Source organism: Stenella coeruleoalba (genome assembly GCF_951394435.1).
Source record: "Stenella coeruleoalba genome assembly, chromosome: 12".
Classification (NCBI taxonomy): Eukaryota; Metazoa; Chordata; class Mammalia; order Artiodactyla; family Delphinidae; genus Stenella; species Stenella coeruleoalba.
The window spans coordinates 41,510,049-41,528,207 of NC_137158.1; the positions used below are offsets into that span (position 1 = coordinate 41,510,049).

An 18,159-nucleotide genomic window follows, 5' to 3' on the forward strand; every position below is an offset into this window, starting at 1 on the left:
CATGGTTTGTTGATCTGTTCTTCCTGCTTCCCAAGATCCTAACAGAGTCCCTGGCAGTGGCAGTTGGCCAATAAGTGTGTATAGAACGACATTGAGTGAGTGAATGTGGCCCTTACTGGGGAGGGCTCAGGTCTTTCTCGTGGACCCCATCCCCATTAGACTTTCCAGGTCCAAGCAGGTTGGATGCAGCGGTCCATGTCAGAGCTGGTGTCCTCATGTCTCTCTAAACCCTCCACCTGTAAGTCAGAAGGGCCTGTTATCTTCCTTGGGCCTAGCAAGCACTGCTAGGAGCAAACAAAAGGTTAGGTTAATTCTTTGGATTTCTATGAATATTCTTCCCACTCATTCTTGAGGCCAGGCCCAGGGTTAACAGAAGAGGGAAATAATACTAAGAGGGTAGGAGCTTTGGAAAAAGGAAGAAAAGGTGAAAAGTAGCTTAGGTCACCCAGGGGGTAAAGGCATTTCTGCCCTTTCCCTCTTAGGCATAATCACCATACATTATGTCAACCTCTGCCCAGTGAGACTCCCATTGACCACTTACCCCCAGGACCCTGAGAGAAAGAGATACTACATCAGTTCTTTCCAGGAGAAAAGGGAGCCCTTCTACACTGTTGGTGGGAATGTAAATTGGTACAGCCACTATGGAAAACAGTATGGAGGTTCCTTAAAAAACTAAAAATGGAGATACCATATTACCCAGCAATCCCACTCCTAGACATATACCCGAAGAAAACCATAATTCGAAATGATACATGTACCCCAATGTTCATTGCAGCACTATTTACAATAGCCAAAACATGGAAGCAACCTAAATGTCTATTAACAGAGAAGAGGATAAAGATGACATGGTACATATATACAATGAACTATCACTCAGCCATAAAAAAGAACAAAATAATGCCATTTGCAGCAACACGGATGGACCTAGAGATTGTCATACTGAGTGAAGTAAGTCAGACACAGAAAGACAAATATCATATGACATCGCTTATATGTGGAATATTTTTAAAAAAGGGTACAAATTAACTTATTTACAAAACATAAGTAGAGTAACAGATGTAGAAAACAAACCTATGATTACCAGGGGATAAGGCAGGGGAGGGGTAAGGGAGAATGGGATTGACATATACATACTACTGTGTATAAAATAGATAACTAATAAGAACCTACTGTATAGCACAGGAAACTCTACTCAATACTCTGTAATAGCCTATATGGGAAAAACCTTAAAAAAAAGAGTGGATATATGTATATGTACAACTGATTCACTTTGCCGTACACCTGAAACGAACAAAACATTGTAAATCAACTATACTCCAATAAAAATTTAAAAAAAATTCTACTTTCCTTCAATTGCCTCCTGGACTTTCCCACTAACGTGGGCTGCTTCCACTGGCCTCTACTTCTTCTAGTAGGGCTCAACCAACTAGATCTCAACAACCCCATTCTGTAAACTTAGTCTCAAACCACCTGGCTTCCTCTTTCCTGTCCTTGAAAACTAATTTTCCAACTAATATTCCAGTCTTTTCTCTTTTTTAACATCTTTATTGGAGTATAATTGCTTTACAATGGTGTGTTAGTTTCTGCTTTATAACAAAGTGAATCAGCTATACATATACATACATACCCATATCTCCTCTCTCTTGCGTCTCCCTCCCACCCTCTCTATCCCACCCTTCTAGGTGGTCACAACGCATGAAGCTGATCTCCCAGTGCTATGCAGCTGCTTCCCACTAGCTATTTTACATTTGGTAGTATGTATCCTCTGGAGATCCAGTTTACGGGCAGGGCCATACTAACTCAGCATTCTTGGTGAACTATAGTGATAGTAATTGGTACTTCCTTCTTATTATTATCTTCCTGATAGCCTGTGCATCTAGGATATTTTTCCCCTCATCTTCCTTCTCTGTCATCAAAACTCATTTTGCTGTTCTCATTTCATGTACTTAACAGCTCAGAGTGAGTTAGTGTGGCATCTGTGCTTTCCCCCTGGCTCGCTGTGTCTTCTCAATTAGTATCCACAGTAGGTTTAATTGGGATAATATTTATCTCTGCCTCTTGCTCATTAATAAAGATATCACAGCAAAGCAGACTCCTGTGACAGCCCTCCTAAGCCATATCCAGGTGTATGAATGTGAGAAGAGGGCCATTTGATTATTTGTGTGATAACTGACATAATAATGTGTTCATAACCTTTTCCCCGAGGCTCAGCAACCTCTTCAGAAGCAACTGTCATACAGTTATTAGCTACTTTCAAAACCACATTTTTTTAATCAATAAAGCACTTAAAAGATCTTTAAAAAATATTTCCTTCACTGTTCCACCCTCTCCACATCTTCTCATTGATCCAGAGCCCCTAAAATGGAAAAATATGAAAACAAGGTCAAAGGTACAGAGCAGGAAGAAGAGAAAAGGAATGGTGAGCAAGCCTTCTGTGGGGTCACCAGTGGCTCCCTGACATGGGTTGGAACATATCTTGTTTGCCCTGCCTTGAAAGGTGACTGTTGGGGTGTTTTTGGTTACCTACTGATTTTCTCATCTAAACCAACTGGAATACATGTTTGAGCAGGGAGATTTCATAAACCAATTTAGAGCCCTCTATCTGCAATATTTACTGTGAACTCTTCAGTTATTAATTCCAGAGCTCAAAGGTATTTAGACAATGCAAAAAATTCTTGTATGTGAAATATCTCAGTAGGGTCACTGAACATGATTGTTATACATTACCAGTGTAACTGGTGATAAGAACATAAACTGTTCTCCTACAGAGATGTCCCACATAAACTGTTCTCCTACAGAGATGTCCCTAAGACATCTGTAAAAAGGGTAAAAGTGACACAGAATATACTTGGGAGGGGGACACAGGTATTAGTAATAGTAACTTACAGTTGGTTACATGGAGGCTCTTAATTAGGGAGGTGTCAGAGGTTTTTCAAACACCCCAAAGATTTGCATCCAATTGATCAGGGGCTGAATCCACACATGTGTATTTTGAAAAAGCTCTCCTTGTGTACCTCTTCCTTTGGAGAAGCACCCATAACACCTCATGGTTTTCAAAGCTCTTTTCCATCCTACACAACCGCTTGATGAGACTGCCTCCACATTGTCAGGTTCAAGGTCATTTTTCTTATCTTATCACTTGGCCTCTCAGTTGACCACTCACCCCTTCTGGTCAGACACTCCCTTCTTTTCTTGCCTTCAGGGACACCACATTCTTCTGCTTTTCCTCTGAACTCAGTGACTATTGTTTCTGTCTCTTTTGCTGGACCCTCTTCCTCACCATCATCTAAATGTTGAAGAGCCCCAGGGCTCAGTCTTTGCATATCTTCTCTCCTTAGGTGACTCATCCAGTCCCATGGCTTCAAATACCTCTGCTACATTGCAAATTCCTCATTTCTATCTCCATCTCCTACCTCCTCCTGCATTTTGGACCCCTATATCCAACTGCCTGGCTAACATTTCTCCTTGGATATTTAAAGGACATTGCAAACCTGAAGTGTCTTAAAAAAAAAAAAAAGAATTCTTGATCCCTCCAAATCTGCTCTTTTCCTAGGCTTCCCCATTTCACTCAACCAGCTACTCAAGCCAAAAATCTGACCTAACCTTTATTCTTCTTTTCCCCACATATCCAATCCATCAGCAAGACTCATAGCCCAGAAGTGTCCTTTCCTCTCCATCTCTCTCTTATCGCTCAGGGCCAATTCACCATCATCTTCTACCTGGACTCATGCAGCAGCCTCCTAACTGGTTGTCTTCTTTCCACTTGGTTTTCACTTTCCTCACAGTGACCAGAGAAATCTTTTTAAAACAAAAATCAAATCATGACATCCCCCTCTCATGAAAACATTCCTATGGCTTCCTATCTCTCTTAGAATAAAATCTCAATTTATTACTGGGTTTACAAAGGTCTGCAGGACCTGGCCCCTGGCTCCCTCACCCCTTCACTCACCATATTCCAGGCATGCTGCCCTTCTTTTGGTTTCTCGAACACTCCAAGTTTATTCCTGTAATAGGACCTTTGAACTACATGTGTCTTCTACTGATTGACCTTCCCCTTCACCTTTGCATGGCTGGTTCCTTCTTGTCATTCTGATCCCAGCTTAAATGTTACTTCTTCAGAGATGCCTGCTCTGACTGCCCCCACTCCCAGTCTAAAGCAAATGCCCAGTCCCTTCTTCCACACTTCCATGTTTGTTCATCTGCATACTATTTACCCCCTATTTATTATTTTTTCATTTATGTATGTACCTTAGAATGAGAGGAGAGACCTTGTCTCATGCTCATTTGAAATATCCCCAGCCCTAGATAATTGTTGAATGAATGAACCAATTTAACTTAACTGTAACAACCTGGCTGTGAAGGAGGCTTGATCATCCTCTTCTACAGATGAGAAAAATGTCATGCGTTTGGGCCAGATGACTTGCCCAAGATCCCACAGCTAGATCAGTGGCAGGTCAAGTCTTTCAAGTCTTACTCCAGCCCTCTTTTCTGCATATGTTGAGTCTGCCTCTACATGGGGAATTCCACCTTGCAAAAATGTCCTCATCTTCCTTTAAAAATTAAATGTCCGGGGAATTCCCTGGTGGTCCAGTGGTTAGGACTCCACGCTTCCATTGCAGGGGGCGCAGGTTCGACTCCAGTTCAGGGAGCTAGGATCCCCAAGCTGCTTGGTGTGGCCAAAAAAAAAAAAGTTAAATGTCCTGCACATCAATGCAAAATAAAAATGGTGTGCAGACTGTGGATCTCAGTGAAACGAGAAGCGACCTTTGTTGGAGTCCTAAGGTTCGGTGGATTTCTTCTGACCAAATGTGATGTAACCTCCAGGAAGGGAACGTAGTAGAGCACAGAACAATTACACTGGGGCTGTGTGTGTGTGTGTATGTGTGTGTGTGGTGTGAATGAGTATGTGCACACACCACTCCTCATCTGCAGCTTCTTTGTGCTTGTACTGAACCAAGGCTCCTAGGATGATTCACAGTCACCAGTATGCATTCCTTGAACTGAACCTGCAGCACCTCCTTCACCAATCACTGCTCACCTAGGAAACAAGCCCAAGGAGAAAGCCTGAATGCACCACAGGGCAGAGCCTGTAGGTACCCCATGATTAGAAAAATGGGAATGTCAATTAGTTTTCAACTTGTGAAGAAAGTCTTCAGGTTCTGTCTTTGGTAGGTGATCAGCTGGCCATTCTTTTTCCAGTTGAACCAGTTGAAGTACATGCATTGACAATTGGCAGCATTTACCCCAGCCTGAGTGTCTCAGAAAATGTGTAGGAAATTGTCCCCATAGCAACGAGGAGATGGCAGTTCAAGTCTGCTGTTCCTGCTGGGTCACAGAATGCAGCAGGTGAGTTCTTCTTCTTCAGACCAAAGCTCTCCTTTATAAGGAAATGTTCTTAAGCATACCTTAACCTCCACGTAGCTTCCAGATCTGCCAGTTCAGAAAACACAGCCAGGTCCTCACAGCCATATTTCTAAACTCTTCCATAGACATCCAAGGAGCAAAAGAGGTTTGAAATCTGCTCACTCCTGATGGCTTTTCTTAACCCTCTGATTACTCTGGGCTCTCTGGTCTGTTCTGTTTGCCAGCTAATTGCAAGTGTTAGCGCGTGGACTTGAAACCCCAGCTGCTACCCTCCATTTCCTTTGGTCTCCATGCTTGAGCCATGGAGAATAGCTGGCTATGAATAGCTATAAGGATTAGCAAACCCCTGTTGTTCTGGGGACTCTACCCTGAGTGGAAAAAACTGACTGAGGAACAGAGGAAGTTAGCTGGAGGTTCTACCAGCTGTATGACACTGAACAAATCCCTTAATCTCTCTGAGTTTTAGCTTCCTCGTTTCTAAAACAGGATTTACACATTAGAGGATTGTTGAAAGGATTTAGTACAAAAAGTAGAGAAAGCACCTAGTGCAGTGCCTGGCCAGTGTTAGCCCTCCATAAACTCTGGTTCTCTTCCCCTTGATACTCCACTCCTAAGACCACACCTTCCTCAGGAGGACAGACTTTCTAGACAGAGGCAAAGAATTTCAGGAGGAGAGAGCTTCCTTGATGGGCAGGGAGGGAGAGAAGAGGGATGGTGCACACCAAAGGATGTTGTTCTTTGCAGTGGAGTTGTGCGGCATGTGCTGGGTGACATCCAGCCAGAAAAAAACCCATGAACATGTTTTGGGATATTTGGTAGAAATCTTCCAGTTGGTTTTTTAAAGGCTGCTGAATAGCACTTTCTTGGTTAACTGACATTTTCTTTAATCCTGTATTGCATATGAGTTCCACCAGAGCTGTGCAAACAAGGTTTGAAATCCACGGGCACAGGAGGACACTGAATAAGACTGATGAGGAGGGGCTTCCCTGGTGGCGCAGTGGTTGAGAGTCCGCCTGACGATGCAGGGGACACGGGTTCGTGCCCTGGTCAGGGAAGATCCCACATGCTGCGGAGCGGCTGGGCCCATGAGCCATGGCCGCTGGGCCTGCATATCCGGAGTCTGTGCTCCGCAATGAGAGAGGCCACAACAGTGAGAGGCCCGTGTACCACAAAAAAAAAAAAAAAAAAAAAAAGATAGCGAGCAAGAAGAAGAACACAAATTACCTGTATCAGGAATAAAACAGGGACATCACTATAGCTGGTAAAAGGATAATAAGGTAATTTTATGAACAATTTTATATCACTATATAAATTTGACAATTTAGATTAAATGGATAAATTCCTTGTGTAATATTTTCCAAAACTGACACAGGAAGAAATTTTTTAAAAATGGAATATCTCCTATATTAAGGAAATTGAATTTGCAACTACAAACCTTTCCACTAAGAAAATTCCAGGCCCAGATGATTTCACTGGTAGATTCTATCCATATTACTAACATTAAACAAAATCCATCAAAAAATAGAGAGGAGAAAACACTTCCCAATTCATTTTGTGGGACCTCCATAATACTGATACAAAAATCCAATAAAGATATTGTAAGAAAAGGAAATTACAAGATCAATAATCCTCATGAACACAGATGCAAAAATGCATACAGTAAAATATTAGAAAATAGAATCTAGCAATATAGGAAAAAGATACATAATGACCAAGGGGTATATCGCAGGATATCAATTCATGCTCATCAGAATGACTGAAATTAATAAGACTGAAAATGCTAAGCATTAATGAGGACATGGAGAACTGAAGCTCTCATATATTGTTCTGACAACTTTTTATAAAGGTAACGTAAGTACCATATGATCCAGTCATTCCATTACTAAGTATTTACTAGGAAAAATAACATGTCTGCAAAAATTTATATACGAATTTTTATAGTAGCTTTATTCATAATTGCCCCAAACAGGAAACAATCCAAATATCTATCAAGAGGTGAAAAGATAAGTAAATTGTAATATATCCAGTTAATTACTCAGCAATAAAAAGGTACAAACTACTGATTTCAAGCAATGGCATGAATGAATCTCAAAAACATGAGGCCAAGTGAAAAAAGCCAGATAAACCAAGGATGTGCTGTATGATTCTATTTACAGGAAAATTATGAGGAGGTACAACTAATCTGTGATAGTAGAAATCAAGGAGTGGTTGTGTCAGAGGGCAGGGACTGTTTATAAAGGGGGCTGAGGGAACTTCCTTGAGGGTGATAGAAATCTTTAATGTCTTGATTGGAATGTTGATTACATGGATGTATTAATTTGTCAAAAGTCAATGAATCATACACTTAGTATTTGTGCATTTCCCTCTAGGCAAATTTTACTTTAGTTTTAAAAGAATAAGAAAAATGAATCACAAAACCAAACCAAAACAACCCAGCAAGCAATTCTCTCCAACTGAAAAATATCTTAAAAATTTACCCAAAGGAGTTGAAAACTTATGTCCACACAAAAACATGCACACAGTTGTTTGTAGGAAACTTATTCATAATTGCCAATACTTGGAAGCAACCAAGATGTCCTTCAGTAATGGACAAATAATCTGTGGTACATCCAGACAATGGAATATTATTCAGTGCTAAAAAAAAAAATGAGCTATCAATCCATGAAAAGACACAGAGATACCTTAAAGGTATATTGCTAAGTGAAAGAAGCCAATCTGAAAAGGCTACACTTCATATGACTCCAAATATATGACATTCTGGAAAAGGCAAAACTGTGGAAACAGTTTAAAAAAAATCAGTGGTTGCCAGGGGTTTAAAGAGAGGGAGGGGTGACTAGATGGAATACAGGGGATTTTTAGGGTATCGAGACTATTCTGTATGATACTAAATGGGTGGATATATGTCAGTATACATTTGTCTAAACCCATAGAATGTACAACACCAAGAGTGAATCCTAAATAAACTGTAGACTCTGGGTGATAAGGGTGTGTCACGTTAGGTTCACCAGTTACAAGGGTACCACCCTGGCAGGGGATGTTGATAACGGGGGAAGCTATGCACGTGTTGGGGTGGGGGGCATGTGGGAACTCTCTGCACCTTCCTCTTAATTTTGCTGTGAACCTAAAACTGCTCTAAAACAAATACATTTTAAAAAAAATAAGAGAAAAAAAAGAGCAGAAGTAATCTCTAGGTGGATCAATATAACGTAAAACATAGGAATTCAGCTTTCTGTCTGTTGTGTTAAGTGCAGATGATACAATGAACAGTATAGCACAGACTGCCCACAGGGAATGTTCAGTCTGATGGAGAAAGACTAAAATTGATTATGCAAATAATGGTGGGCAAGTTGGACCAGTGCTGTAAGAGACAAGCTCAGGAGGTGTAAGATTAGAAGTGGAGCACCTAGGGACTTCCCTGGTGGTCCAATGGGTAAGACTCCACATTCCCAATGCAGGGGGACCAGGTTCGATCCCTGGTCGGGGAACTAGATCCCACATGCATGCCTCAACTAAGAAGCCCGCATGCCGCACCTAAAGATCCCGCACGGTGCAACAAAGATCCCACGTGCCACAACTAAGACTCGGCGCAGCATACATACATACATACATAAAGTGGAGCACCTAACCTAGTTTGAGGACCAGGGAAAGATTCCTGAGGAAGTGACACTTACGCCCTAGGGAGATGTGTTAGCAATGCAAAGAACCAGAAGAGGACTCCAGCCAGAGAGAGCTGCATATGAGCAGACCCCAGGTGGTAAGGAATGTGGCCAGTGTGCCCTGAGCACAGACAAGAAAGAGAGAGTGTCAGGAGATGGGGCAGGACAGCAGGGCCTCCTCTCAGAGCCTTATGTTAAAGATGTGGTGTTTTATCTTAAAAGCAGTGGGGAGTTGCTGAAGGGGAGAAGCATGGCAGTGGCATGGTCAATTTTGTCCTTTTAAAAGACTACCGTGGGTGCAGCATGGAAAATGGTCTATCCCAGCACTATCCATTAGAAATAACAAGAGCCACAAATGCAAGTCACATATGTAATTTAAAATTTTCTAGCAGCCACATTTTAAAAATGTAAAAAATTTTAAACCCAGGAATAATCTTAATAATATATTTTAACTCAATCCCAAATTATTATCATCTCAACATGAAGGAAGGTAAACAATTACTAGCGAGCTAGTTTTACATACTTTTTTTTTTTTTTTTTTCTCTAAGTCTTCAAAATTCAGCACGTACTTACAGCACATCTCAATTCAGGCTGGCCACATTTTCAAGCGCTCAGTAGCTACATGTGACTAATGGCTACTGTAATGGAAAGTGCAAGTATAGGCTGAGGCAGAGCTGGTTAAGGGACTTCAGCAATTTTAAGGCAAGAGAAGTTGGTGACTTGAAACAGGGTGAGTAGCAGGGAAAATTTGAGAGAAAATTTTTAGAAGGAACACGAGTGCTTGGTGACTGGTTATCAAAGTCTCAAATGAACTCCTTTCTCTAGTAGTCAGTCCCTGCCTTACTTAACCCATTTGATGTAGTTGATCATTTCCTCCTTGAAACATTTCCATCAATTGACTTCAAGCACATCACACTCTCCCACTTTTCCTTCTACCTCACTGACTCCTTCTTCTCAGCCTCCCTTGTTCTTTCTTCTTCATCTCTCTGCCCTTTAACACAGCAGGGCTCCAGGGCTCAGGCCTGTACCAGTTCTCTTCTCTATCCATATCTATCCACTGCCCTGGTGATCTCATCTAGTCCTGTGACCTTAAACACCATCTACATGCTGGTGACTCCCACATGTGTGTCTCCAGCCCAGATCCCTTCCCTGAACTCCAGATCTATAAATCTCTCATAACTCATGTCCAGTTTTGTTGGCACTTTCTTCCTTCAAAATCAACCTCTATACTCAATACTCTGTAATGACCTATATGGGAAAAAAATCTCAGAAAGAGTAGATATATGTATATGTATAACTGATTCATTTTGCTATACAGCAGAAACTAACACAACATTGTAAATCAACTATACTCCAATAAAAGTTAATTAAAAAAAAAAACTTTAGTGTTCTCTGTTCTACTGCTATCAGCCTAGTCTAGGCTCTTGGAATGTATTAGTGAGCAAAACAATGACCCTTGCCCTCAAAGACCTTACATTCTAGTGGGAGAGGGGACAATAAACAATAACATAATAAATAATTAAATTATACAGTATGTTAGAAGTCGATTAGGACCAGGGGAAAAGATAGAGCAGGAAAAAGTAGAAAAGGGGAAAGCAGGGGGTGGGAGTGCTGGTTGCAGTTTTAAATAGAGTAGTCACAGTGGAGGAGGGGCAGAATCTAACTTTCACCTTATAGAAGCTTCTTTCTGCCTTCAGTGTTGAGAATGGAATGAAGGTGGTCAAGGGTTAGCCATGGAGGAGGTGAGAAGTGGTCAGTTTCTGCTTCTCTTTTGAAAGTAGAGCCTAAAGGATGTCCTGATGTTTCCCTCATTACCTGTGAGAGCTGAGAGAAATTCTCTCTAGAGGGCTATGTTTCTCCCTCTATTACCAGTCAACATTTTAAACACTTTCCAGAAAAAGAGAATTTTCTTCAGTTCACAAGATTATTCCTAATAAAATGAACAACATCACGCCAGGATGCTGGGCTGTTGGCCAAGCTCACTTGAGCTAAATAATAGGTGTCAAATCTGTGCCTCAGTAAAGCAGCCCCCATCTCCACGTGACTCCTGCATGGGCAATGCTGCAAGTGTTCAGGAGGGGAGCTAGAATTAAGGGCAGAGTTCTGAAAGCAAACTGCCTGGGTTCAGATACCAACATGGACACTTACTACATGTGTAACCTTGGACAAGAGAATTTCAACTGCAGTTTAAACTATGGGTAATAGTCTGTTCCTCCTAGGGTTATATGCATAATGCATACACGCTAATGATCCCACATTTGCAGTCCGGGCACATTCTCAGATGTGCCCAAAACCAGCCAGGAGGGACAGCAAGCTCTAGAAACCCTCTAACGCCTGCCTGCAGGCTCCATCTCCTCCTCATATCAGTGTGGCAAGTGCCCCTCCCAGCCAATGCTCAACAGCACCACTTAGGGGTAGCCTGGCACTTCCCCAGCAGAGCATGGAGATGCAGAGTCCGGGCATCCTCTCCTCGCAGATCTCCCAGGCAATGGGCACCTTCGCATTCTGTGTGAGGAAAACTTCAGGAGGTCAAATGATCCTGTAGAGTCAGGGATCCCTAGGTACATAGAGATGTAATCTGTAAATACTCCCACAGGAATGTGGGGACTTTTTTCCCTTTTAGAGGGTCTCCGTGAATCCAGACCTGCTCAGGAATGACAGTCACAGTAGTGAGTGAATCGGAGAGCAGAAGACGATGCATTCTTTGTGGAGATAAAGTGGTGACGTGAGAGGTGCCCAAGAATATTTTTCACACCAAATGTGTGAAAATAGCTGAAATGTCAACACTGTATTTCGTTAACATCTGTTTTTCTTCATCTGATATCTCCCTTTTATTTTGTTATTTTAAGTATTCCTTATGTTTCAGGATAATTTTCCCTTCGCAGTGTAAGCAAATGCCTGGGAAAAAATATTTAAAAATGACTTTTAGTCATTTGGAGCAGCAAAAGCAAAAGTAGCAACTGAATCGAAGCCAGCTTAAAATTAAATTGCTGGTGCTTGCCTGCAGTTTAGATAAACAAATGTAATGTAAACCTTGCACTATTATTAGGAATGAATGGGGACGCCTGTGATCTAGAAATGTAAGAGGAGGAGGAGTGGTGGGATGGGGGCTCTTCCACATGACGGGTGCTGGCATGGCTCCTAAATCAACTGCAACCCTCCTCAGGACCCAGTAATGCAAGGTTTCTCCTCTGTCACTGTTATATAACAGGACTACACATGGGTGTGTGCAAGCATGAGCTCACACATCCAGACACTGCAAACACACACCAACGTGATATGCGTGCACACACGCACACCCCTATGTGGCACAGGAGCACAGTATACATCCCCACTTACACACACCCTATACAACACATAGGCTCCACAAATATAGCTCACAAAACACACATGAACATGTGAACACCTCATGAACACGTGTGCGTCACCCACATGCTAAAACCACACAGCACGTGAGCAACACCCACCCACATCAAACATGTGTAACACATAGCTGCAACACACAGACTTTCCTCTTGGTCCTCACAGGCCACAGTCTCAATATGTTGATAGAAGCAGCTCACTTGGGCAGGGAAAGTGTTGCCTAAACCATCTCAACTTTGGTTTTGCCTCAACTTACAAGTCTCTAATAACCTAAAAGGCTGCTACAAATATCCCCAAATCCTTACGATGGAGCCACATCAATACTTTATTCCCAGGAGAGCTGTGAAAACTTTTGAATTAAAATCAAGACAGTCTTTGGACTAGAGATGGGACAATGTGTTCTTTCTATAAAAAAACTGAACATAGTGTTAAGTGCTCATACAATGCAATTTATTTGAATGGTATATGAGAGCAGATATGAGTGAAACTTGGGACAAGTGGTTTCAATGAAAAATTTTGCAGCTAGAAAAATCACCCCATGTATAAGACTTGGACTAGAATTTTCAATATACCCCTATGTATTTCATGGCTTTCAAAAATATACAAATGTATTATCTAGAATTTGGTTCAGCTGTCAAGTGACAGAAAATTCAAAATAGTAGTGACTTATACAAGACAAAGAGGAAAAATAATTCTCATGTAGATATAGGGCATCCATGCCTGGTATGAATGGCCCATAACCATCAAAGACCCAGGGTTCTTTTCTCTTATTGCCTCAACATCTTCAGCATTATGGCTTCCACTTCAGGATCCAAGATGGCTGTCCCAGCTCCAGCCATCATGCTTACATTCCAGCCAGCAAGAAGGACGAAAGAGAAGAAAGCATGCTTCTTCTTTTCAAGGACACTTTCTGGAAGGTGCCATACAACACATCCACTTATATCTCACTGGTCAGAATAGTTACTGTGACTACATCTAGCTGCAAGGGAGGCCTAGAAATATGCTATTTATTCTAGATGGCCATGTGCTCAAATAAAACTGGAGGTTCCATTACTATTGAATAAAGAAAGAATGGATATTGGAAGATAGCTATTGGTTTCTGGCACACATTAAAAAACAAAAAAGGATAAAAATACCCTCCATTCCAAGGTAATCACTGTTAACACTTTGATATATAGCATATATATGTAAATATATGTATATATATAATTTATTTTATAAAACTGAATTCATACAGTATACCCTGTTTTTTTGGTTTTGTGTTGTGAATATCTTTTTATGTCTATATGTAGACATCTATCTTTTTTTTTAAAAGCTCAAAAGAAAAATTTAATCCACCTCCACCTATAAAATAAGCATATTATACAAGTCATTTAAATCAATTATTCTTGCTTGAAGAATCATTCAGTTTGGGGTTCAGGGTAGGGTGTAAATCTATATCGAGTGAAAAGCCAGGAGAGTTTGAGAATCTATGAGAGGGTAGGTCCCTGGCTGAAGGAACTCTGGGGCTGCAGACATCCTGAGAATGCAGGTGTGAAGAGGACTCTTGGTGGGGACTCACCTCTGTGTACGTGGGACGAAAGTCTAGAGGAAGGGAAAGCAGATCCCTGCTGGCTCCCTCCTCATCTCCAATCAAACACTCAACTGCTGCTGGCTGCAGAATTGAGCTCATTTGGGAAAATTATTTTATGAATTCTGCTGCTTATGATACTTAGGCTTTATTCCCTTAGCAACCTCTCCTAGGTTTCAGAATCCTTCTTAAAAGATGACGGGATTACAGTTCAGATAAGCATCCAGAGTGCTGACTTATCTTAGCAGCAACTCAGAGATTCCCGCTTGCTCTCTTTGAACAGGCTGCTTTATCTACTTGGTGCCCACAAGTATGTCATAGAAAAACAGGCTGCTTTCTGCTCTCCACTCCCTGCTGTCTTCCTAAAGCATTGATTCAAACCAACTCTCTGCTCAGAATCTTCCCCTGGGTCCCCATTTCCTCTTGCACCAAATCCAAACTCCTCCACTTGACTTGCTGTGCACTCCAAAATATGTTCACTGGCCGGACTGATCTCCCCTCTCCAGGACACACCCTGTACTGACGCCAATACCATCTAAGGTGCCTTCCTCAGAGCTGAGACATTGTTTAGGAAAGTGAGACTTTGAGAACCAAATGGACTCTCTTATAAGCTGCGTAACAGTGAATGTTAGTTAACCCCTTTGACCCTCTGCTTCCTGGTGTGTTAAGTGGGAATAATAAAAACAGTCCCATGGGGGCAAAGTGGGTAAAACTAGATCATGCATGTAAAGTGCCTTGCACTGGGTCTGGCCCCTGGCAAGGGCCTAAGTGATTGTGACTTTCCTCTCCCCATCCCCTCTCAAACTTTTCTCTCGAAGTTTGTGTTCCAACTGGATGCCATTGCTGGTTGTGTTCCAACTGGATGCCATTGCTGGGGCTGGTCTGTCCCTTGCTCCCTCTTGGCTGGGTTATTCCATTGCCCAGAGCCTATTGGCTTCCCTTGCAGCTGAGGCCCTAACCTCTGACCCCACCTGGGGAGGTCTGTGCCAGAATTTGAGAGTCATGACCTCCCAGCTCTGCCCAAAGGCTCTGCTATCCTCACATGCCAAACCCTCCTCAGGTAGATCATACAGACCTTGGCCAGAGAGTGAGGTTTCGACTCTCAGATGAGACTGCAGCCTGCCTCAGGTCCCATTCCCCTCCCAGAACCTTTTGTCTCCCCAGAAGATCTCTGTCCTCTCTTTTCCCTAATAAATGACAGGAAAACTCTACTGCAAAGCCATGTATGTACCTTTCTCAGGCTAGAAGCCAAAGTATACATTATCTTTCTTTTAAAAAAACAAACTTTATAAAAATATAATATACCTAAACAATCAAAACTAAAGTAAAAAAAGGGAAAATGGGAGAAATTTCCCTCAACTCAGACACACAAACAATTTTTGTGTGGAAACTTTGTCAGCTATATAAAAACAGCATTAAGTCCTAACAGACTGAGGTTAAGAACAGATAATTCAAATAAAAGAAAATTCAGATTGTTTAAAAAAAGAGAGACAAATGGTCAACCTTAGTGGTCATCAAATAAATATAATTTAAGTCATTAATGAGGTACCACTTATGCCCACTGAATTGAAATAATGTTTTAAAATAATAAAACCCAGTGCTACAAAGGCTGCAGGGAAACTGGTATGCTCACAGAGTGCTACTGGCATCATAACTATTACAGTCATTCTGAAACGCAGTTTGGCTGAGCATTTCAAGAGCCATGAAAATGTTTCTGCCCTTTGGCTGACAATTTTCACGTCAAGATAATCACACAAATAAAAATAATTATGTGCGTGAAAGTAATCTTTGTGGGGTTACCTACAATGGCACACATATAAACAACCTGAAAGTCTAACATTAGGAGAACTGGTCAATTAAATGTTGCTCTATGTCCTCAATGTAATATTGTGCAGCCATCAAAATGATAACTGTAAGGTCCCTTCCATTTGTCAACTCACCATTAGCTGATGTCCTCCTCCCCAAGTTTCACGAGGAATTTGAAGGCAATCCCTTGATTTCCTGGCTCCCCACTTAAAATTTACATGTATGGCCCCACCTGCATTCCTCATTCTTTCTGTCCCTGTCCCTTTCTCAGATTAATCTCTTCACCTGTCTTCAGACCCTCTCTGTCTTCTCTACCATCTCACTCCTTCAAATAGGTACTCTCTCTGAAATCAACCTTGGCCTCTCAGCCACCTCTTTCCCTTTCAAATCTCTTCCATTTTTAAAAGTAAACTCTCCCTTGAACTTACATCTCTGTCTAACCACTGCTCTATTACTCTCTTCCCCTCCAAGCCAAACTTCTTAAAGACATCACACTCCCCTTTCTCACCCCTCCTTTACAGCCTGTTCACTTTCTCCTGGCTGCCCACCATTCCTGCCCTTTTACTGAAGTCACCGATAACTTCCTAGCTAAATTCAGCTAATACTTTTTCTTCCTTGACCTTACCTCATTTGACCTCTCTGGGTATAAGTTGACGCTCCTCCTTCTGAAACTCACTCTTCCTTTGATTTCCATACCCACTCTCTTTTCTCTGACTGAGGCTGGGTTTCCATGATAGGTCCTGCCTCTCTGACTCTTCTCAACTTCCTTTGTGGTGATCTCTTCCTCCATCCATGCTGTAGGGACCGCCCCTGGTCCTCTTCACTTAGGTTTATCAGTTCCCTTCAACTGGAGTCAGAGGAATGGCATTCAGATTCACTTCCCAACCATGTGGAAGAGTCACTTCACCCCTCAATCCTCAGTTTCTCTTCTGTAAGATGAAGATAGTAATAGGGTCCACCCCATAGGGTACCTTAGCAAATGGCACACATTCAGTGAGTGGTAGCCTTATTAGTAGTAGTATATGGCACCTTAATCTGCTTTTCCAATCTAGATTCTCTGCTGAGTTTCAGAACAACCCCTCTATTTAACATCCTACTGGAGATCTGCACTGGATGTCCTACCTCAAACTCAATATGTCCACAATTGCATTAGCCATTCTGCCCCTCTCCAATCCCATTCCTGTCCACACCTGAAAACTGGAAGTCATCCTTCATACCTTCTCTCCCTTTATCTGTGTCTGTCTACCATTCCACTTCCAGGAATGTCCCATAAAATACTCCAGGTTCATTTCCCAATCACAGAATGGTGAAATGTTGAAATGGTGAAAGCTGAAAACTCTGAAGTCCTAGAGGAGGTTACAGCTAGGATGGAAGGAGCTGGGTCCCTGATTGATCATGTGAAGGGCTGTCTACTGCTCAGGAAGCCTGTTTTGGGTTTCATGTAAGAGACAATCCTCTAGTATGTTATGCCACCAAGATTTGTAGAACTAACTTTTATAGCAGCTAGATATGCTTTAATATAATGTCCAAAACATGTGAAGGATCCATCAGCTTCTCCAGTCACTGCCATCACTACCCACTGTTAAGCCTTCAGGATCTCCTGTACAGGTCACTGCAACAGCCTCTTAACAGGTTCACCTAACCTCATTCTTGCCCTTCTCTACTCCATTCATTGTATAGTTGTTGGTGGGGCCTCCATGGGTTGTAAGAGGGACCCAAATCTGATTATATCAACCACCTTGCTTAAGAACGTCTGTCACTGGCTCCCCATCACCTTCAGGATAAAATCTCACTTCCGCCATGACGTAGGAGGCCCTTCATGAGTTGCCCCAACCTATCTCATGTACCTATGTTCCTGCCCTCTTCATCTGACATGCCAGCCACAATCAACTTCCCACAGTCCCAGCGACCTGCACCAGCCTCACCTGACCTCATGCCTTTGCACATGCAGCTCCTTCTGCCTGGAACACTTGCATGCCTTTCTTACCTTCCATGACTGTTGCTCATCCTTCAAGATTCAGCTTGGACATCATCTCCATCATCTCCTCTGAGAGGCCTTTCCTGATTCCTCTAGGTTGGGTGATAGCCTTCTCTCAAGTGTCCTCATTACTCCTGTGATCACCTCTTTTTATTAGTATGTACCACACTTTTCTCACAGAATCAATTTACCTGTTTCTGAGGACAGGCACCTATTGTGCCATCTTGATTTTCTAGCACAATGTTTAGCATGTAGTAGGCACTCAATAAGTGTTTACTGAATGAATGAATGGCTATGCAAAAGTATGAAAAATAATTATAACATATAGAAATATTGACAACATACCCTTTATTACAAAGTGAAAACTTAAATTGTGCACTGTACATATAGTACATGCATACTATGCAATATACCTACATCAA

The 18,159-nt window shown here is 41.9% G+C and overlaps 1 long non-coding RNA gene across 2 annotated transcripts in view; it reads right to left on the minus strand.

The window, feature by feature from the left end:
• Positions 1 to 18,159, minus strand: part of LOC307195396 — a 131,504-nt gene that overhangs the window by 48,314 nt on the left and 65,031 nt on the right. The window lies entirely within an intron of this gene.